The following is a 23,317-nucleotide window of genomic DNA, read 5'->3' as shown; positions in this document are numbered from 1 at the left end:
CCTCTTTACACCAGCTGACAGCCTAGCCCACAGTGCCCTAAATGCTATTTATTATTTTATTTTGTTTGCTAGAGTGACAATGGAAATGACAGTGATACACAGGTCAATTCAATCCTGCTGACATAGCCTCAAGGGGTTTTATGTTTGGGGGTTTTTTCCCCCTCTCCCAAGAGAATCTGCCTTACAGTTTTATATTTGGTAAGGTTTATTAAATAAGATGGGCATATTAGCAGTCTCATATGCTTGCTATTTTTTCTATCTCTTTATTTCTTTAGCTTTATTAATCATCATGATACTTGAAGTTGCTAGCATGAAAAACGCACTGTAAGAATAAATAATCATTGTTATCAAAGTGCTTTGATTAAATGATCTGTAGGATTAAATCCTTATTAAAGTAGTATTATTGTTCATGATTATCATTATTATTACATATTAATTAGTCGTACCAAGATAGTGCAGCTTTCAGAATTATCTTTACCAAAGTAGTTAAATACAAAGGTTTCAAATTGCAATAGGTTTAGTGGTTTAGGACATGGTACTGGGATTATAGATAGTATTATTTATTCAGTTCAGTACTTGCAAAGAGCTGATGATGTGCTCAATGCTGTGCACAGCTGAATTTGCTGTCTGAAACATATACTTTAAGAAAGGGAAATGAAATAGTTGCATTAGAATAGGGTTGGGTTTTTTTCTGAAATCCAGGAGTTCAGTGTTATTTATAGCTCTGCTACTTCCTGTGTCTATTAAATTTTGTGCTTTGTCATTTATTTAATCTTTCTCTGACTCAGTGTATTGATGTGCATAAAAAGCATTCCATTAATTAATGTGTGCACCATTTTGAATTATAGGTACCATGTAAGGGAGGAGCTTTTTTTCCCATAGCTGAGAAGAAGCTGCAGTTGACACGGATTGCCATGTCTGTAAACTCTTCATAGATGGGGTGCCTGTTTGGTTAATGGAACTGTGAGGTGATGTGATGGGCAGATTGTGTACAGGACATTTCTCTCTTCTTCTTTTATCTGAAATGATACTGTTACTCCGGCCCTTTGATGCAGTAACCTAGCCAACTTCAAGAGACATGGGATAAGAAAAGACTGACAAATAAAATATTGTTATGGCAGGTGTTGTGAGATGGTACTGTTATATAAAGTCTTACAAGTTCTTTTTTTTCCCGCCTTATTATGTGAGCAAACGTTCAGTCTTGGGAGGAAGACCCACTGTGTTCATAAATTTTCTTTTGCAAGATCCTGGATAGAGAAAGTCAAATAAATAATTCCTTTTGTTGCCTTGGCCTGTGGATGGAGTTGTTCTGGAGACAGATACTCTCCAAAAGACAGGCATTAGTACTTGGCTAAATTCCTGAGCAAAGCCATCACCCTGCTGCTGCCATCTCTTTTCCAGGTCTAATTTTGCTTTTTGCCTTCTCTCTTTATGTCATGCCTCAAATTTAGCATCACAGGCTTTTCAGGGGCAGGACTCTGTGTGAGATACATAAATCCAGTTTAGGCACTGATTCTGCCTGCAAAGCAGGACCAGGTGGGGAAGTTAAAAATGACAGTCCCAGCAGCCACCACATTGAAAGGGGAACTGGTGGGTGAGGCAGGAGCAGATGCCCCAGAGAAGGACAGCTCTCTGGCCTCTGAGTGCATAGGTGTCACCTGGGATTCTGAAATTTCTCTTGAGGGTTAGTACTCAAAGGAAGTTGACCCTTTCCTACCAAACAGAGTGAGAGAAAGACCATTTCTTTTTTTTTTCTGCTAGTGGACATCTTCTGGGAAATGGAAAGCTAAATGTCCCTCTGCTGAATCTGGCATATAGAATTAAATTTAGGTCTCGGAAGGGCTCTGCCCGCCAGGCTTTTTGAGTGCTGTGAGCTCTCTCCGCGTCTTCCAGTGTCACTACTACAGTTTGTGTTTTATGCAGTGAAATACCAGTGGTTGAATTACTTGATGAGATGTCCTAACTTTGTCACCCGCCATGTGAGTGATACAACCATTGTTTTATAGGATATTCCTGTCATAACATTTCTGAATGTTTCAGAAGAGCCTGACACTCTTAAGAGATGGAGGAGATCCAGGCTGAGGTCCAAGAGAGGTACAGTGGGGGTTAAAATGTGGATCACCCAGGCCACAGGCACATACCCCAGCTCCTACAACATAGGGTTTAGTACATGTTTAAAGGTATTGACTAAACTGGTCCCTGCTGGTTAGTAAATAGTCTGCTGTGCTGAGTAACGTGGTCTAGATTCTTGCCATTAGTGTGCCACAGGGGGCTTAACATATTATGGACATAATGGCTCTTCCTTTAAAAGCACCAAACTCCTCTTGCACTCAGTGTCATTTTGGGGTATGCAAGGAATGCACGAGCAGGCTGCTGAGAGCAGCAGCCAGTCATTTGAGCAGTCTGAACTTTTTGCTTGGCTGCCCTATTTAAAATGGGTACCAGTGGAGCAATAGATTGGCATCTGATGTTAGGAAAAAAACCCTACACACTTAAGTGAAACAGTAGCAAAGTGATTTTTTTGTAAATCTCTGGAATTAATAATTACAGCTATTTGAGAAGAAAAACAGTATCATTCATACTGAAATATATTCTCTTCCCTCCCACAGGGGAAGCCTGTGTAGGTGTGGAGCTGCAGTCTGGGAAATTAAAAAATGCAAATTAAAAAAATGCAAATGTAAAAGAGAGGCATTGCTTGCTGCAGTGCTCTAAGGGTTTTCTTGAATAGCAGCAAATTAAAGAAATGCTATGTAATCAAAGTTTATATCAAGCCTATGAAAGAAAAGCAGCATTATCTCTAAATATAGTGATAGTACTCTGCTCCTGATCCTTTATATTGTGTACATATTACCAGTAAATTACAAAGATACTGTATTATGGGTTTCAACAAGTCCTTGAAGAAAATGCACATTAGCCTTTTATATGCCACTTTATTCTGTTGTATTAAAACACGATGATTAGGAAGGAAAAGGAAGTTGGGCTACTTATTTTTTCAACTCAGTTCATTCAGGTTTCTTCACTCCATTTCCCTTTGCTGTCAGTACCAAAAAGGGCTGCCCAACTGGAGCTTTTTGCTGCCAATGGTAACACAGGTCAATCAGATAAACTGCACTGATTGTACAGAAGTTTAGATTTTTCTGTCTTCCACATCCCCTCTCAATTTATCCATATATAACCCTATCCACCTGCTTTTCTCAGTTTCACATCAACTTCATTTGTGGTCTGTTTGCAACATTTCCCACAAAAGGCCGACACAGCCCATCTAGGAAAAATAAATGCACATGCAAATATTATCTGCTCAGTGTTTCAAGATAAGCACAGTGCAGTGAGAAGGAAGGTAAGCAACATGACCACTTAGGAACTTCCCAGCATAGGGGTACAGAACGGCAATATCCAAATGGATTAACAGCAGACAGTGGGCAATGTAGCTGAGGAGAGAGAATCAGGCAAATGGTGCATCCTAGCAACATCCAGGTAACCTGTGGTCTCCAAGGCAATATGTAACTAGTTTTGAGAGAGATGAGATCATTGCCAACTAAAATGAAAAATAAGGTGTGATGGAAATTCATATTTATTTGATTGGTAATTATAATCACTTTCTCCAGCAGAACTCAGGATATGTTTGGCATGACTAAGAACAGAGGCACAGCCATAAACCACATAGCTGGGAGTTTCACCAAAGGTAAGGAAACTCTCTTTAGGTTTTGGTTCCTCTGTTTGAGAGAACTTGTATTCCTTTGTGCTGTGATGATTTCGCAAGTTTCATTATTTTTTTGTGATTCTTCGTCAGCAAACTCACTGGAGCAAGAGATTTGCCCATGACAATCTCTGGGCTCCTGCAGCAATTGGGTGGAAAGTAAAATAGAGATGGAAGGTGGTGGAGTCTTCTTTCCTCAAGTGTTAAGAGGAAGCTTGCAACCACAGCAAGGTGCAGAGCCTGGAAGTTGTGAAAAGTGGAGCAGATTTGTATAAAAGCAACAGGCTTTATGCAAATGCTTGTGACCAGAGTATTCAGATTTTTTTGGCTGAAAATGTGCCTGCAGCCTGAGCTGTACACAGAATTCAGCTCTGTGGATTTGGCAGAATGAGCAAACGAAGACTTCAGCAGAATCTCTAGGTACTTGAAGAAACTAGGCCAAGCACAGCCAGGTAGATAACCGCTGAATAAAATATTTTTTAGATCCTGATTTTAATTAAAATAAAGCATAACTACCCCATTGTGACACCACTACAGTTTACAATTCTTTCCTCATTTATTTAATGAATCAAAGCAGATAAATCAGTGCTTGCAAATCTCCTAGATAAAGAGATGAAACTCAGATAACCTTCACCAAATATGTTAATAAAACCAGAACTAGCAATATCCCACAAATGCCTCTATAGATGAAAAATACTAAAAGGATTTGAAAACTGCTTTTAACAAGTTGTAAATAGCATATTTTTTAATTTAATACTGTAATATACGATATGCTGCTTACTGTTCATACCTATTAGAAAGGGGGTATTTGAATAATAATCAGGCCTAGATTGAAATATCCTGCAATGGAAAAAAGGTGGCATTTTCAGAGCTGTTATGACCATGTGATGTGGTGAGGTGAGCAAAGATTCCTCCAGGGCATCTTCTTGAGATACTTCTTATATTTCAATGGCTCCTTTTCTCTTGGTCTGTCAAAGAGGGAATTAAAACAGAACTGCATTGGGAGTGCAAAACACTCACCAATAGACTACGAAAGCCACTTGTGATGTGACCTTTACTGGCTCAGGAGATGAACTTCTCCAATCCCAACCAATTACAGCAAAGGACAGTCATCATCACTGTTTCTTTACTCACTTATTGTATCTTGACAGACTTTTGTAACTAGTCTAGCTCTGCTCCCAAAGGGGCAGTTTATTACAAAAGTACTTAAGTGTTTCCATGATTAGCATTCCAAATACTTCTTGGTACCACATATGAAACACAGGTCTACCTCTCCTTTGACATTTTAATCCTAAATTGAGGTGGCCACTCAAATTTTACATTCTCTGCAGTGTGCATTTAGCAGCCTTGAAACTCTTCCAAATTGTCTGGCTTTAGCTGCTTAGAAGAATCCGTTACTCTCAAATTCAAATACCATCATAAAAGCTGCTGTAACACCAAGGGTCCTCAAAAGGTCTTTGCCCAATTCACCTAACATTATCAAAGTGCTTGTAACTGGACATTTATGTTTCATTCCTTATTTTAGTCTATTTTTAATGTAACTAGTATTGGGAAAAGATGGTGAATTTCTCAAGGTCTTAAAAGAATCTAATATATCTTTTCTATTGGGTCTTCTATTCTTTACACTCCTCCCTTACCCCTGACAGCTAGAGTCAAGTTCTGCTACCAGTAGTTACTGGTTTTATGGGTGTCAGTAGAAGCTGTTCTGAAGCCTCTAAAATGGCTAAAGAAGTTACTGAAGTCATTATCATTTCTATGGCAAAGCAAGTCGAGGTGTCAGGCTCATCCTTTTCAAACCAACTTAATCATACCTTCCTGCCCTGACATCACTGGAATTACCCATCTGTTTCCTGTATTTTAGTGCCTTGTTGACTTGAGGAGTGCCTCTCTCATGTTTCTAACTAAAAGTGATGTGCTGAAGCACATCAGCAGGCATTGAAGCAAGCTTGCAGCACCTATTCAATGAAAGGATTTGAAGGACTTTTGCTTCTAAAGCTATTAATCTTGTGCCTTCCAAGCAGAGAAATCAATAACATTTTGGAAAGTCAAATTGTTCATAACGGAACTGTGGGTGGTGTCAGTGCAGAAAAAACTCATAGTTACTGGAAAATACAGAGGAATATATGTATTTATTTGATATTGAGTGGTGTGCATCAGAAACATAGCAAATACCTCTAGCAAGAAACAAACAAAATTTTTGTAAAAGCCTTGTTGGCCAAGGAAAGGGGGAAACAGATCTAAAACCAGAAGAAGCAGGGCTGTACGAAGTAATAATCAAATGCACATAGTAACTAGAGCTGGACTACAGTGCATAACCTTTTCCTTCAAATGTGGATTGAAATCTTTCCAAATATCAATTAATCCCTAATCTACCATGCATTTCCTAGTTGCTTCCTGTGCATTATTAATGGACTGGTCACCCTGAGATGAAGGTAGGAAGTAAAAGCAATTAAATTCCTCTCCCACCCCTGCAGATACAATTGACCTAGAGGATTCAGCTACAAGTAAAAATGAAAAAGCTCCCAAAAAGAATAAACATGGCCTTCTTTCCTGAGCCAGACTGTGTACTTTAAAAAGCTGCATGCAAGAGCAACAGCAAGCTCCCTTTATATAAAATACCAAATTCTAAGATTCAGGGCTGATGAAGGAAAAAAAGCAGGTACCTGATCTCTGCTGATTTTTCCTGGTGTTGTCCTGTAGTTGAATGGAAACTTTAAACCCACAACTCCAGACACTGATTCTTTTTCAGTGTAGAAAAGAAAAGCCCATCTGTCTCCTAGGAAGTATTGACTCCATTTGAATTCAAAGAAACAATTTTAACGTCATGTTTTTGTGGAGGGTGATGGCCACAGAGTTCAGGAAGGCTTCTGACTGTGTTAACTCTGGCCTGAGAGGGATGCAGTCATCCTAGCCTGCAATTCCCAAACAGATCAGTCAGCAGTGATAACAAGGGGAGCTCTGTGGCTGCTGTTTGTTCTCTAATGTTAAAGGTTTGTGTTTGTTTCCACAGTGTTGTAACGCTGAGGTGAAAGTCTATCCCTTTTGCCCTGTTCAGCATCACTGGAGATAACATACTAGGCTAAAATAGGTGTATTTCCAAATCACCCCAATTATCCTTCTGCTTGGAAAAAAGTCTCCTATCTTAACCAAGATTATGTTACCAAACTCGGGGTGTGTGAAGAACTGACTGTTAAGGGAAGAAGGAGGAAAACACTGACAGTGCCTACACAGAGAAGAAGGGGAAGGGGTGTCATGTGGTTGTATTAATGCAGAGGTCCACTCTGAATGTCTGTGAACGAGGTCCTTGGCTGTACCCATCCTGTAAGCCACTGAAAGGATTTCTCACTGTTTGTTTGCTCTCTGGAGACAGCAAGTAGGCACTGGCAGTAAGATGCACAGTGAGTGAGCCAAACCTGGCTCTCCTTGCCATGCAGTCCTGATGCAGCCAGGAGAGCCCCAGCAACAGAAACCAGAGTGGACTCTGCTAAAAGGGTGAGTTAGGCTGGCAGTGGAGCCCAGCTGAGGATGACTGGAATGGGAAACAGGAGGTGCTGGTTTTGCACTGTAATGAAGAACAGGTTTGGAAACAGGGGATGCAGAAAGATGGGCTATTAGCTGAGACTGGAGTGACCATAAAACAACAGGCAGGTTGCAAACTGGTATTGTCATAAAATACTCAAACAAAATGATATCAAGTATTAAAAGCTCTGCTTACATGCCAGCAAGAACTGAGTAAAGCCACAGAATATGAGCTTGATTCTGTGCCTTTTAATGAGACCATTCTTCATAACAACATAAATTAAGGAGAGACCGTCCACTTTGATTTTGAATTTCCATGTTTGTCAAACTGAGTTTCTAAAGTGATTTTTTGTCTTTTTCTTTTAAAAAGGCAAAAAATACGAAGATCATAGTATAGTTAAATCACTTGTCAAAATTCCTTTTTTAAAATCAAAGCTGTTGAATGTTCAAGAATCCATTTTATGGTTATAAATTACTGTGTTTTAGTCTTGCATGATTTAAAACTGATTTTATTAATATTAGCAAAAATGTCCTCACAGACAGACTGAACTCTTGTGCCTTAACTCAAATCTCAGCTAATTATGGCTCAGCTGTAAAGTTATAAACCCTTGAAAAACAAGGTTTATAAGAGAAGTATTGACACAGTCTTAACTATAGCCATGTGAATGGAACCACTGTAACATTGTTTGGAAGTAGTGTTCTAAAAGGGAATCTTTTATGAAAAGAGATGCCAGTTGTTCACTTTGGAAACATTTATTTCATTGGCTCGTGATAAAATTGGCTGTGGAAGATATAATTCTGAAACACAGGAACTTCTTAATTTCATTATGACCTGAAGTCACTGAGAAAGACATGATGCCTAAGAGCAGTGAAAAAGGATTGCCAGTGTTGGTTTTGCTTATATTGCTTTTCAACAAATATACACATTTTCTTAGAATAATTCATGCTGGACAGGCCCTCAGAAGGTCATCAAATAACTCCTGCTCAGAGCAGGAGAAAATAACAATACATTATTTTTATTTCATTTTTGCAACAGATATTTTCTTTTTATTTAAAAAAAAAAATCCACTTGCTTTGCTTTGAGGGGACAGAAGTCTACAAGCATGGCTAGAACCCCCTGCCAACCACATCCATGCTCCACAGTCCAGGACTGCATAGGAATTGGTGGCTTTAACCACAATAATCCAAAACCCAGAGAGATAAGTAAGAAAAAAAAATTAAAGAAACAGAATGTGTCCTGTTGACTGGCTCATCATCTGCCACGTGGATTGTGAGTCAAAAAGGTTGCTGGGTCTGGGAGAGAGATCCAGCATCTGAGAGTTGGCAGGGGAGATGCCACAGCTGAAAATGCTGCTCCAGTGATATTTTTCTGCAGAGAACCTAACAGGAAATAGCTGTCTACCCTCAATAATAAGATCTGGCATGAGTCTCCTGTACATCACATGGAACTTGTTCATCTCACAGCATCCCCTTGTCTCAAAATTAAAGGAGAGGTATGGAGTGGTGTATCTCTATATGTGCCCAGGTACTCCTGGGTATGAAGTCCTGAAAATATACCCTACATATCCTATATTATATTTTATATATCTCATATTCTAGCATATTTTAATGGTGCAAAACTCTTGTAAATGCAGGGGAGGAAAAAACTTCTGTTTCCTCGAGTTATTTTTTTGTAACATCCATGCAGTGCTGAGACCCAGATCTGTGTGTGTTCATCCCTCATTGCTACATCTCCTTGTCCTTGGATAATGCTGATGAACTTCTTGTACTGGCCAGTGTCTGCTGCTATTATTGACTGCAGTCTCCATCCTCTGCCATGTCATTGAACTTCCATCACCATTGGCTTCATTAGCAATTATTGGTTTTGGTGAAAAAAAATCCTATACCACATATTATGGGATGACCTGTGGCCGTTATGGAACTGAACATTCCCATAAGGATAATCTAGCCACAATATATCAAAGTGCTGAGAAAATATCCTTTGTCTCAGGTCATGTAACCAATGTGGCTGTTAAATGTTTTAAAAGCAGTTATATAACAGGCATTTAAAATGTTTTATTGAAAACCCTTAATGCTGCTGTAACTAAAATGACCTTTAGTGGAGTAACACACATCACATCTTAAAATGGGATGTGATTAAAAATATCAAATGTTATAATGTGCTCATGGCTCTACATGCACCATCCTGTCATACCAACCACAGAGGCAGATGTACTTGCTTTGGTTTTTCAATATTATTTTCAGCTTAAATGTATAACCTAGTTACTTTACAAGGAATGATTATTATAAGCTTTTAAACATTCCTTGCAATATTTGACATATGAGCACTTTATTATTGGTATTTTTTTATGAACAGGTGGTATCTTTTAAGGCAGATGTTCCCAAACACAGAGCATTTGATCTAGGGAGAGTTGGCTGATCAGAGGATTCTCACTGGCTTCTCTTCTCTTACCATGCTATGATTAGATTTCTCTGAGAAACAAAACGTGCATCCATTAATCTGTACTGTCATAGAAGAAACCACAAAAATGCAAAAAGTAGAAAGGTGATTTTTACATGTCAATGCAAAGCAAGATGGCCATGAAATATGTTTTTTTCTCTTAAGAGATTGCCCTTACTAGAAGCAATTTTAAAAGCCCCATAGAGAAACATGCACTTGAAAAAATATTAAATATCGTGTTACAAGTCATATAGTGCTGATGTCTGGAGTTTTGAACAAAAACCATCTGAATAGGAAGAGTGGAAATGTTTTTGAACTCAGGATAACAAAGCTAGAAGTAGAACAGATACACAAGTGGGGAAAAAAAATCCCCAAACAAAACAGATTCCCTGAATGACAATTGAAATGAGAGACACTTTTAAAAAATGGAGAAATGCTGTCACTGAGACTATCTAGCCTACTGAGAAACACAATTCTTTTTTCACTTACAAGTATTCTGAAGAGGGCTAGGTGGAAAAAAAAAAACTTACTCCAACAGATGAGAGCAAAAGATCTTTTTATCTTTCTATTTACTTTCCTGCCTAGTAGCTCTTTCCCCACAACTTCATGAGCACTGGTCATTCCAAACAGATTATCCTCACTATCTTACAGTAGGAAGTTGAGTCATAAAGGAGTAAAGCAGTATCCAAGATCACCAAGAAGCCTATGAGAGGTAGAATCAGGAGCTGAACAGAGTCTGTAACACGTGATTTCATCACATAAGTATTCTTCCCACCCCAAATTTTACTCCTAGTGCCTATGGAAATATCTCACTCACATTAAACTGATACATGCAGAATGGACAAGACTTCTATTTAAATAGGGTTGGCTGGAGCAGGATTCAGGAACCCAGAGGATGAATTTGTTACCAAGGTGTTCATAAGCAAACGGAACAAATATGTGGCCAAAACAGACATATAGCTTTAAAAAATACACACAGAAATACTGGGGGAAGGTTAATCATAAGTGATAAGGAAATAAGGGACAGCAATTAAATTTAAAGTTAATAAAATGGACTTGGTAACTTCCCCATAGCTGTTCATGCTTTCATAAAGTCACCTCTACCCCCATGAACTTACAAGGTACAGCCACAAGCTTTTAAATACCTTGGTGCAGTTCTAACAATTGAACAGTTATGGCAGTAATTTGGTAACAGCTGTGGCAAATAAGGGAGAGTCCTGAAGGGAGGCAAAGCTTTTGATGCTTCCTGGGTGCTGCTGAGAAAGAAGCTGCAGGTCTGCAATGATGAGGGGAAAGGCTGAATAAGAGGGAGCACTGATGGGCTGGAAGCAATCCAGAGTGCTGGAGGAGCCTGGAACCACAATGAGGAGAGATGGGAGCATGAGGTGAGTAAAAAATTGCAGCAAAACAAGTGTTGTACTGACAGTTGCTTGAGAAATGGTGCTTCAGGTATGAAGTTTGTTTCTCTGTGGCTGGTATTTGACTGTGGAAATTGTAGAGGTTGACTGGGTGAGAGAGAATTGGTGCTGCTGTTGTCAGAGGTGCTGTACCTAGAATGAGATTTATTTCTGGAGCTATGGGATGTGCCTTAGGAGAATGTTTTTGAGTTGAAGAAAGTTAAGAGTCCTGTTACATGTGTTTAAACAAAAGCACAGAGAAGGCTCTAACGTTGTTAGCAATTGCACAAAACCCCTGGAAGTTGAAACCAACCAAGTGCTGGAAAGAGGGAAGTTTGAGGGATTTGAAAATAACTGCAGTTGTGAGGATCATACTGAATAGTCAGATCAGCATTTGTGCTCAGTCAGCCCAGGACTTGTCTGCCAGAGAGTTTGATTTTTGCAAAGGGAGAACAATGGAATCGCGCATGCAAAAAATGATGCTTTGTGGAGGGGAATGTTTCTTGACCAAAAGAAAAAGGCAGACATTGGGAGCACAGGCTAAACTGATGTTTAAAACTTAAAAATGTGAGCAAGAAAAGATAGGAAGAAACAGATAAATGGAACAAGCAGAAACAATAATATCCCTGAATAAATAGTTCCAAAGTCACCAGGTAAAATAGGCATAATGGTGGTGGGAGCTCCTGTGGCTATGGGCCATGGCAGAGATACCAGTGACCTTGTAGTCTGTTACTCATTTTGGTACTTCTGCAATAATAAATGCATAGAAACAACAAAAACATTCTAACAAGTGTCACTATGGAGCTGGGAAATCAGTAGATTTCCCATGGAATTTCTTCTGAAAGGGAAACTTGAAACAACCCAGAGAACAGTAAATCCTAGTAAATGTTTATACACGAAACTTCACTCTGATGAGCAGCTCAGTCCCCCCTGCTACAGGGCCCTGGAGTAGAGCTGGCAATTAATCTCCAATTGCTTGGGTGGGAGCAGTTCACAGCTGAAGGGGCTCTGTGGATTATAAATCTGGCAAGCAAAATGGGAACTCGGAGAACTGGTAATGAGGGAAGTGTTAGTATAACTATAGTTAAAGCTATAATCACCAGAACTGCAGGGCAGATAGTAGACACCTATATGGCAATTTTCAATTCAGTAACTAAAGTAGCAGAGTTGCCTAACAACACCACTGAGCTGCGATTACAACTGGCAGCATTATGTAACTGTGACAACCAGACGAAGTGGAAAAAAAAGAGAGAGAAATGCATATATATTTCCTTTCCTAGTTACTGAAGGAGTCTGGGGGATGGAGCCCCATATTTGAAAGCTGCAGAGAGAATATACTACAACCCATTTTGGATACTGCTCATCAATACCCTGGGGATCTACAGACACACACAAAGAAAAGGATTAGACAAAGGCAGGGGTTTTTTTCCTTACCATGAAAGTGGCACCAGAACCATATTTTTTCCACTCATTGAATAATGCAATCCAAGTATACTTAAAGAACCTGGAGGCATGGTTAGCCTCAGCTCTAGCCACCAGTATGGAATTTTGCACTGCAATGTTCACATGCTCAAATTTACCATAGCAACCTCCACATCACATTTAATACGCAGAGACATCCCTCCTCTTGCCTGTTTAAAGAGCCCTTGTTAAGTGGTTTTGCTGTATTTTAGATGCCAAGATGTCGGTAAGATTGATGGAAGGGTGCACAATCAAACTTGCAAGGAGAGCCTAGCATCTAGCTCATTATGTAAGAGAATTAGCAAGGCAGTTCTTTTGACATGACAGTCCATTATGGCGGCTGTCAATCATACCTTAACATATGCTTTTTTTTGTCCTCTTTGGTGTTTTTTTTTTAAAAAAAAAAGTTGTTCCATTCCTGTTCCTCAATAAGGCAGCGTGTAGATGCTTTGTGTGCAGGCACAGTAGCTGTTGCAGATCTAGATGGGCAGTGCTTTCTCCACATAATTGCTGGGTAACATATAATTATGCCCGCATGTGTAATCCTGACTCGTATGGCTCTTTGTCCCAATTATATGTGCACAGAGGCTTCAATATGCTATTGCTTCTCATCCACCTCATCCCTTTGGCCCTCTCATATGAGATAGTGGTGCTTAGGTATTTTGGTGCAGAAAGTCTAGGTCTGCTTCCTGAGGAAAATGCACCCAGAAGGGAAGTTATATTTATTCATTCCTCCTTCAGGGCAGGGAATAAAATTTTGCACTAAGAGTTGTCATAAAATGACATTGATACCATAATAATATGTACCACTTTTCATAGAAAGACTTCCATATAATGAACAGAGAATAATGAGTTTAACCTGGAAGATGATTTAGTGTTACAATAGTTGGCAAGTGAAGAAATAGATGCACGGGGAATCTCAACTTTGACTCCAGTTCAGTACCCTTCCTCAAGTCTTCTACAACTGAGCCATCGCCTATTAGAAAAGAACAGGGATGGAAAGGAAGCAACTGCTTAGAAAGGCTCTTTTCATCTCTGAAAGAACATCCAAGAAGGGGAGGGGGCACCAGAAGGACAGATTGCCTCTGAAAAATAAAGTTCATTTGTACAATCTCATCTTGACTGGTGTGCTCATTCGAGAGAGATGGTAACTGGCAGTAATGCATGCTAGGAACCCTGGGAAGGTAACACATAGCAAACAATAGTGCATTTGCAAACATAGAATATGCATTACAATAGAATTATCTTTTCATGATATTAAAAAAAAAGATCCTATATGTTAGAAGGCAGCTCTTGTAAGTTGTAGTTTTACCTGCTTTGATTAATACATGTATATCAAGCAGTACACTTGAGACTTGAAGAACACTACTGGTTTTGGCTCACTCATGAGAGGGAACAGAGAGATAAGCTGGAAGAAGCTTCATTACTGCACATCCATCTTTCTGCTACTCGTTCTGTCTGTGTCTCTCTTTTCTAGCCCGTGTAAAGTCCATGTTCTTGCCTTCTGGGGCAACACAAAGGTAACTGCTAACACAAAGGTGCACCAATGGAAAAGAGGTAGCACATCTGTCCTAGCAAAGATGAACTTCCAGAAGGAGGTTAGTTCACTGGGAAAAACAAGGTTAAACCCAATAAAAATGCTTTATCTGGGTTGCAACTTTTATTGGGGTGAGTAGAAAAGTGGGATTGCATTTTAAGAGCCTAGTGGGTATACAAGGGTTTGGGAAGGTTTCTTCCTGAAGTAAATGTTTACAGAAAAGTCCTTTAAAATATTATCTGGTTTCCCTTCTCTTAGTTTACCTGGAAAGAAGCGGTGTGCTTTGTTTGTGCTGCTACCTGTAGTCCTAGGTAGGACTGGGGTATCCATATAAATGCGGATACATTACCCCCTCTGCCCCAACAATCATACAGATTAAGGCTTGTGTCCTGGAAATTGCTGACTGAGGCAAATACTCTTGCTCACATACACTGGCAATGATTTCAAGGGGGTCCTCCAGAGCCAGGGCTCAAGAGACCTCCCAGCAGGACAGGTCTTGGACAACTTGTATTGTAAGCATTGGCCTTAGTCTTTCTGCACAAATGGATCAAGCATCATTGACTTCATTGGCACTGCTCAGATGTGCAGTGGAGTGCAGATGTTTGCTTCTGACCTTTTAACATTCTTTTCCATTAAAACTCAATAAATGATGCCCTGAAATACCAAGCAGGATGCACATCATTCCAGCTGATTGCAGCTTAGGTGTTTTTCCTTTCTGTGCTAACATTTCATAGTCCTTAATAACTGTTCTTTTGTTTTTTCCTTGAGGGAGAGAATATATGTACATATATATATATATATATATATATATTTTCACAACCTGTTAAACAACTTCAAGGATGCTTCGTTCTACTATTTCAGCCATTAGGTGACTCTTTCCTTGGTCCGGTCTGCAATGAAATCAATGGAAAGTGTTCTATTAAATTCATTTGGCTTCAGATCAGATGCTGCCATTGAAAACTCTAATATAGGCAGCCTGGTCTTTGTGATACCATAATGGCACAGTGTGGTCCCAATCCTGCAGTCTGACTCTGGGAAAATCCCTATTGACTTCAATGAGAACTCTCCTAAACGAAAGATTTCACAATCAGGTAATGAGAAGCAATGAGCATACGCTGCCCTCTCTATTAGATCCTGTAGTCAGACTACTTCTGTTGGGCTTCTATAAAGTGATTTTCTCTGGCAATCTGTGCTTGCAGCAGCACCTGCTCTGTTAGTCTCTCAATTCTTCGCTTAACAAAACAGCTTGACTCTGCAGGTGAAAGATTCTGAAATGTTTTAATTAACTAGCTTGAGCACCATTTGATTTCTGTCTCCCTAGATGTTTCAGAAATTCCAAACTGCTTGGTTTTGTGACTGCCATCAAACAAGATTTGAACATATGAAACAGGCTGCTGTAAGAGGAAAAGGTGCTGAGTTTATAATGTAAAGTTTATATCAGGCCACTGTAAACAGTGTGTGTACACAGCTTGTTATCACTGGGAGATTTGACTAGCAATGTTTCTCAGGCTGCAGGAATAGTTCTAGAAACTGTGGGCCAAATCTTATAGCTCTGATTTAGTCAAAACTTCTATTGATCTCAGATCTTTTGGGTTGAGGCTTATCTTGAGTTTTAGAGAATGAAATAAAAGATCAATGGGAAGAGCAAAAAAAAAACCCACCTAGAGTTTTTTAAACTATTCATTTTTCAGGTTACACAGGAATATGCATTTTGGTGGGCTGGCATTGTACAGAAGCAATTGGAGCTCTCGGTCATACAATGAAATAATTACTGCAGTGTTCTGGCCATATTAGCACAGCTCAGTTCAGTAGGTCAAAGCTGTGCACCTACCACCTCTCAGAGAGGGATCAAAGGAAGGCAATAAAACACAGCGCCGGGAATCCTTCTGAGACATCCCACACCTCGGGCTCCCACACCCTGCCCCTGCTGCTCACAGCACAGAGCAGCTGGAGATAAGGGCTTGGTGTCTGCCTGCCATGAAATATGTTCTTCCTAAAGGGCTCAGAATGGACCTGTATTTAGCAGGGGCACAACCAAGCAGGAATAGCTATTACAGTTTATTTGCATGTATCAGCCCGAGTTACTTGCTTACAGGATTTGATACCAGGCTTCTGAAAAAAATAGGAAAAGTAGGCATGTGAAAGGAGGGAAAGCTATCAGATATCTGTCGTGGCCAGTGGGAACTTTTTTTAGTCCTGCCAAAATGATGAAAATATACCTTCAGTAAAAAGATAAAAGCTAAAATTCTCCTGTAGCAACTTGCCTCCATGATCTGAAATATCACAAGGCTTATAAAGGGATGAAAGCTGAACAGCTTTACCAGTACAGCAGCAAAGCACAGTGTACATTTGTGGAATCCAGGATTTGAACGTGCTTTAGTCTATATGGAAGGGGTTTAAAATGTTCTACACACAGTAAGAAACACCATTTACCAACAAATCTTTAATAATCAGTGGAGTGCTGCTGGGGGAAATTTTTTTTTAAGTCCAGGATTACCACACAGGTATCTTTGCAAAATTACACATATTACTGTTCTGAAGTCAGAAACCTTAATCTGTAGGGTTTTTTCCTCCTCACATTAAGCTCAGTAGGCTAAATGAAGTGTTCTGTGCTGCATTGTGTCTTTTCATAGTTCCTGAACAGAAGCAAATTTAAATAGTTAAAATCCATTTACGGGTAATGTTCCTCACAAACACTGCACCACTGAGACTATTTGTCTTTCTGAACTTGTGCTAGTGCTCACTGCATTAGCAGTTTAATCAGATTTGTTAATGAATAATGTTTTGCTTGCAAAGTATATCTTACGTGCATTAAGCTGTTAATTGTGGAGTTGCCACAAGCTCTGGATGAAAGGCAGCACACACTGAAGGAGTCAGGGAATCCAGATCCCAGCTGGGTTCCTGCTCCCGCTCGCTCCTCTGTGGAATTCCCACTGGCTGGGTAACAGACCCTGGTGAGCCCCTTCTGGCTTAGCTGAGCTCTCTGGGTGCTCTGAGCATTGTCTTGCTTCCCTCTAGTCCTTGGTGGGGCTCAGGCAGCAGGGACAAAAAAGATTATTTTTCTGATATGAAGAGTTTTTGGTGATTTTGTTTGGTTGTCTGTGATTTCTTTTTTGGCAGCTTGAAACAGATGAGTGTATGGGATGTGGATTGCTGAAGATACTAATTTAACCCCGTAGAATACTTTCTATATTGGTGATTACTGATGTGGTTTCCCTACTGATGCCTTTGCTCTAGCCTTGGAGTTTTACTTTCACTCTTTGGTTTAGTATTTTAAGAAATTAACAAAAAAAAAAATGGAAGTTTGATGTAAGTCTTGGGCTTCTATTTTAACCTTCTATTTCTTAATGCCTGGTCCTTATTTTCATCTTGAAGCTTCATTCATGTCTTTTTCTTGAGTGGATGTAATTTATTAGTAAAATACATTCAGTTGGGCATCACAATTCCACAAGCTGGGCAGTCTTTATTAAAGTACAAGCTAGCTTCTACATCCTGCCTAGTGATAAATCACAATATTGTGTATGAAACTTCTCATTTAATTGCAACGTAGAACAGTGGGGCAGAAGTAGGAAGTGAGGTTTTATTTCTCTTTGAAGTTAAACATTCCACTTCTCGTTTTCTTATCAAGTTTTCAGTTTCATATGCCTTTGAAATACAACGATTATATAAAACACTGCTTTGAACTATGTCACAGAAAAGTGTGTGCCAAATTTTTTTAAGGCCTGGAAGTACATATAAACATAAGTTGTTTCACATAATATCTTGTTTTGTGGGTTTTTTTGGAATGCAAACTAGAATACTGAATCAGAGTTAGGCACTTGTTTAAGGACATGATGAAATCTAGAAATTATCAAGTAGGAAATCAGGTCCTGAATCCAGGTATTAGTGATCAATTCCTTCCTCAATTTGGCTGGCAAAACATGTTTTTAACATATTCATTTTCCTCCATAGCGATTTCTTTTTTTTTTTTCCAGGGAAGGCCAGTATGGTCTCAGGTTGGATTATCTCAAAGTGCCTTCCTTAAAGCATCTTTTTCAATACTGTGAGTTGTAACTTTTAATGAGTCATTCTGAAATCTGTCCAGCTTCAAAGAAATGAGACAGACGTGCCTCACCAGGGTGGTTTTGTAGCTGTGTCTGCTCTGTGCCTTCACTGCTGGGCTGTGCCCCAGCAATGTGAGGAACCTCTGGCTGTGCCCACACAGGGCACAGCTGGGCTGAGCACAGGCAGCCTTGAGCTATCAAAAGCACCTGTGGCCAGTAAGCTGAGCTCGGTGTTCACTGTCCCTTACCTCAGCTGACACTTCAGGTGGATCAGAGGTGAAGCAGTCTGCATGACAGCCACTGCAGATCCCTGTTACCAGCACCTTTCCTCCTCAGCCCCATCCTTTGTTACCTCCCAGCCACTGAGCACTTTGTGGGAGGCAGCAGCTCATGGTCCTCGGCTCCCTGAATGTCATCAGAAACTGCCTACACACATCCTCCTCCAGCTGGCTCGGGAGGCGGCGGGCTCAGGTGAAAGGTGGTGCTGACAGCTGGGGCTGCTGGCAGTAGCACAAGGTACTTATTTAGACAGGCTCTGTATTAAACGTTCCCCTCTGCCTGCTTCGCTCACTTGTTCCTGCCCTTTCCCAGCTGATACTGGGAATTGCTCTGCTCCAGTGGTGCTAATTCAGGAATATAGTGCTGTCTTGCTAGCCTGGCTCTGGGAAACTCTCCTTGTTTTTTTTTTCTCTTGAAAAAAAAAAAAAAAATTCTTCTGGGCTCTCCTGCTGTGGTTCCACAGATCTGGATTAGCTGGTGGCACAGCAGCGATGTGGCACCACAGTGGCACAGCTGCTTCCGAGGCAGGGGGGAGCTGGGAGCCCTCCTCCCAAGGGGCTCCGCCAGCAGTTTCCGCGGCCGGCCGGCGGGGCCGGCGGTGTACCCGGGCAGAGGCGGCGAGGGGCCGCGGGACACACGGCGTGTGCCCGGGCAGAGGCGGCGAGGGGCCGCCGCCGTGTGCCCGGGCGGAGGTGACGAGGGGCCGCGGGACACACGGCCTGTGCCCGGGCAGAGGTGACGAGGGGCCGTGGGACACACGGCGTGTGCCCGGGCAGAGGTGACGAGGAGCCGCCGCCGTGTGCCCGGGCAGAGGTGGCGAGGGGCCGCCGCCGTGTGCCCGGGCGGAGGTGGAGCGCGGCCCCGCTTGTGCAGCCGCGCAGGGGCCGCCCGGGGCTGATGCGCCAACAACGCGCGGGGAGCGGGGCCAAACACCGCGCACGTCACCGCTACCGACGGCTCTCCCGCCAGCCTCCAGTTCCTTCCTGGCTTTATTTATTCCTTGTGGTGAGCACCAGCTGAATGCGCCGTTTTATCCCCAGCAGGACAGGGCACACCCAGGGAGGAGAAGCAGAAAGTTCATCGCGGCTCCAGCCAAGCTGGGAGTATCTGCGGGTCACTGTCAACAGGAGCGAGTGGGACGCATTTGGCTGGGGAAATATGACGAGTAAAAACTTCAGGAAGGAGGCAGAGCCAAACGTGTCAGCTCTATCCAAAGCAGAGCTAGGTAAACCTGCTGCCTATTGGGTTACACCAGCTGCTGCAGCCCCTCTTTCTTAGAGTAAAGGCACAAAGAATCCAGATTGTGACTGAAAACCTCGTCTTATATGTTTGCTGTTCTGGCACTGTATTTTGGCAGTAGAAGGATTGAAATTTTTGAAATTAGTGTGTATGTGATTCCTTTCCTTGCATGTACTTCTGTGATGCTTATGTATGGGTGGCACACCCCAGCACATCCCACTGATTCTGAAGCTGATCCTTCTGCTTTGGGACTTCAAGTTTATCTGACTGCTCTTCCCAATCACTGTAAGGTTTTTATTTAGCACCTAACACGATGTTAAATTCTTTTTCTCCCTTCCCAATACACCGTGTACTTCGGGGGCTGCTGACCACCCCATACCCCAAGCAGTGTCACCACTCGCCCTTCAGCTGATTCCCGTGCAGCCCCTGTGGCAGAGAATATTTCAAAATGTTGCTAAGCTGACACCATTTTTCTGCACACTTTCCTCATAAATCCAGCAGACTTGAGGGAAGTAATTGCTCCATCTTTGGCTCAAGATAACTTCTGACACCATGTAATGTTTTATAAATACTTGAGAGGCAGGTTTTTCAGGAGAGAAGGCACACTACCTATTAAGTGCATGAGCAGTCAGCTGTGGCTGATTTTACTCTGGTGTTTGGAAACTTCTGAAGTTTTACGCCAGTAGAACCAGGATTTCACCTTTTTGGTAGACACGAGATGCTCTCAGTAGTTCTGTGTGATTATCAGCACAGTCACATCTACACCAAAATTATTATTTCATTTTTTAGTCGTGTTCCTGCTTGCAACTAGATACCTCACCCCTAATACTCTTTGGGTAGCTTTGATATCTTTTTATGTACAGTCCTATTTCCTTTCTGGACACAGCACTGAAATACGACCCAGTGCCAAGCTGTGGTGCCAAAGTGCATATGAAGAGCAGACTAGCTCATCAGCACAGCAACTGGTGCCATAGCCAGGGGTTTGTGTACGGGTTACATTTTTGTGTGAACTGAACTATGCTATAAACACGAGAGAAAAATCCCAAGTCAATGAGAATACTGTTACATAAATAAAGTCATATTTATTTCTTTGGCCTAAGAAAATGTTGTGACTAAAATATTGAGGGAGATCAAAGAGGCAAAGAAACACCCCCCTAAGTAACACAGTAATAAGTGGCGAGTCCAGCTTCCCTCTTATAAACTGGTCAAATGTGCCAGAGCAAGTTCTTAAGCCCTTCAGTGATCACAAGTGGAACAATGCTGCAGAGCACACAGGAGGGGAGGCTGTTCTTGGCTAGGTCCTGACTAACACTGACAAGTTAGCTAAGGGTGTAGCTGTGGCTGAACCACTGAGCAGCAGTGGGTTCAGTGAGTGGGGCTGTACTTTGTTTAAAAATGAAGCTTCCTCTCATTAAGAACACATGGAAATATCTGAGGAAAACCAATTTTTAGAACACTTTAGGAAATGGGCAAATTACGTCTGACAGAATAGTGATATGTAAAACAATGAATGTAAGACAAAAGGTGCATCAGGGAATTCTCAAGACATCTTTCATAGTAACAAAGCCAAAAGCCATGCAAGACAGAAAGATAATTTTCTTTCAAGATACGGATTTTTTTTCCTTTCTTTTCTGGCATGCTGTTCCTATTCAGAGGCCTGAGAGCTTCTCCATCTGCCTGCAATGCTGGGTCTTGCTTGCATAAGACATCACCAGTGAGTAAAGTTACTCAGACTTCATACTCACAAAGAAAGTATTGTTTTTCTGCCTGTGTGAGAAATAAAATATTGAGACCTTACTAGTATTCAAGAAAGGACAATTAAATGTTCAGAAACAGGTCATGAGCTTATCTACACTGATGTTAACTAGGATAAAAATCTTAAGAGATTTAAATGCTTATGATTCACAGCATATGTAAGTACTGACTGATGAGACTTAAGGAAATATTTCCCTCTGGGGCAAGCTTTTCCATAATCAACCATTACAGGCACAGTTCCTCTAGTCCGTGATACCAGACTACAGGGACAGCAGCTGTGACCCAGGATGGCAGCTCCCATCTTCCTGCAAGGTAATGGCTGTGGCTGACAATCTCTGTTCTCTTGGAGCCATGCCTACTGCAGATGTACAGCCCATTTGGGGGTTTCACCAAGGCTGTGGGGCGGGTTCTACTTGTTTTTCGTCATTTTAATCTCCTTCACAGGTAACCGTGTTAAAAACACTTCCAAAATTGCTGTGAATTGATTGTTGATCGGATGTTACACCCAACTAGCCAGTGACTGGTCCAGCAAGGAGTGTTCTCATACAAGTGTGTTGCTATTGAAGACTGGGCTGTGGGCTATGCAGAGTGTAATTTCAAGACAAGATTACAGTTAGCCTGGGAAAAAAAAATTTAAAAAAAATATATAGGGAAATTACTTCATGCTCTAATTTGGCAGAGTCTTGATTCTGTAGTTACCACCTGCCTTACTTCAAGACCAGCAGAAACTGTGAGTAGGACTGGCAGGAAGACAGGTGTGACTTTGAACAAGTATGGTCCTGTTAGATCAGCAGTGAAACCTGTTGGGTCCTGCCACCAAAGACAGAGGTCCTGTCAGGCTGCTGCTTCTATGCTGTGAAACTAATGTATGGATGTGTTTGTAGGAAAAGAGAGTGTCTGATTTGCACAAGTAGGGGATCAGCAGCTGGGGTGGGTGCCTGTGTCTTGCACATCTAAGGGGCAGCTTTATACACTGAGTGGAATGGCTCAACATCCACCACAGTGCTGTGATCTTTAATAAGTCTCCTGTACCATGAAGGCACTAAAAATTGAAATCAACTCCCTTTTCTGTTGACAGCTCTTTATGATCCTCTCACTGGAAATACTGAAGTCTGCAGTTAAAACGGAAATATGTTTAAGAAGTATACTTTTGTCTGTGTTTGCCTTGGCTAGAGGCTGAAGTGAGTACAGTGTGCAAGTGTGGTGCAATAAAAGAGGCTTCAAGAAAGAAAAGAGTATGAGATGTGTGTGTTATAGATGTAAATATCACTAGCAGAGCTGTGCTGCAGAATAAATTGAAAGGTTTATAATGGGTTTCTGTCAAGAGGTTGCATAATGGTTAGGAAGACGATACATGGTTCAAGTCTAGAAATGGCAGCAGATGGAAAAGTATTGATTTATATTAGTGATGGTAGAAAAATAAAGGAAATAATTGAGCTACAACAGCTAGTTTCATGCTAAAAAGAACAGTGTTCACAATCCATTTGCTTGCTGCTACTAAGTGTCACAGTGACTCCGGGAGAGATGCCTGTATTTCAACCACTAACTAGCATGTTTGAGGACCAAAAAATTTAATAGCCATCAACGTGAATTTAATGGCATTGTTATATATTCAGCTAGAGCTACTGGAAGCAGGGTTTTGTCTTGATAGGAAACAAAAAAGTCTGTATTTGTACCAGATTCTATGCAAAAGGACAATTGTGCTCAGCACTAGAGAATGGGGAAGATGTCAAAGGTGCAACTATAGCCTCCTATATGCTGATCAATATATACTGACAGACCCTGGATGACTTAAAAAATGATCACGAGATCACTCCATTCTCCACTACTAGAATGGAGTTTACATGAAATGCAAGATCACTGAAGCAAAGCATCCCAAATACCCCTTTGTTCCCAGTTAAAATCCCTAATGAGATTGGAAAGGCACAGAAATCACTTCCACTTGGCTTT

The 23,317-nt window shown here is 41.1% G+C and overlaps 1 protein-coding gene across 4 annotated transcripts in view; it reads left to right on the top strand.

Moving 5' to 3' along the window:
- Positions 1 to 23,317, top strand: part of MAMLD1 (mastermind like domain containing 1) — a 252,768-nt gene that overhangs the window by 121,987 nt on the left and 107,464 nt on the right. For 2 of the 4 annotated variants that reach the window (XM_042040128.1, XM_042040127.1), the window contains one exon: positions 3,609 to 3,682. The exons of 1 other annotated variant lie outside the window; for it this stretch is intronic. The gene's annotated coding sequence lies outside the window, so the exon portion shown is untranslated. Of the gene's footprint in view, positions 1 to 3,605; positions 3,683 to 23,317 lie in introns of all 4 variants that reach the window. One more of the 4 variants, XM_042040129.1, reaches the window with a different exon arrangement.

Source organism: Corvus kubaryi, unplaced genomic scaffold (genome assembly GCF_017639235.1).
Source record: "Corvus kubaryi isolate FWS band 111438036 unplaced genomic scaffold, C.kubaryi_AGA036_p1.0 37395, whole genome shotgun sequence".
In the NCBI taxonomy this organism is placed as follows: Eukaryota; Metazoa; Chordata; class Aves; order Passeriformes; family Corvidae; genus Corvus; species Corvus kubaryi.
Note: the sequence above shows the minus strand (reverse complement) of the source record. Positions and strands in the feature narration are given on the sequence as shown.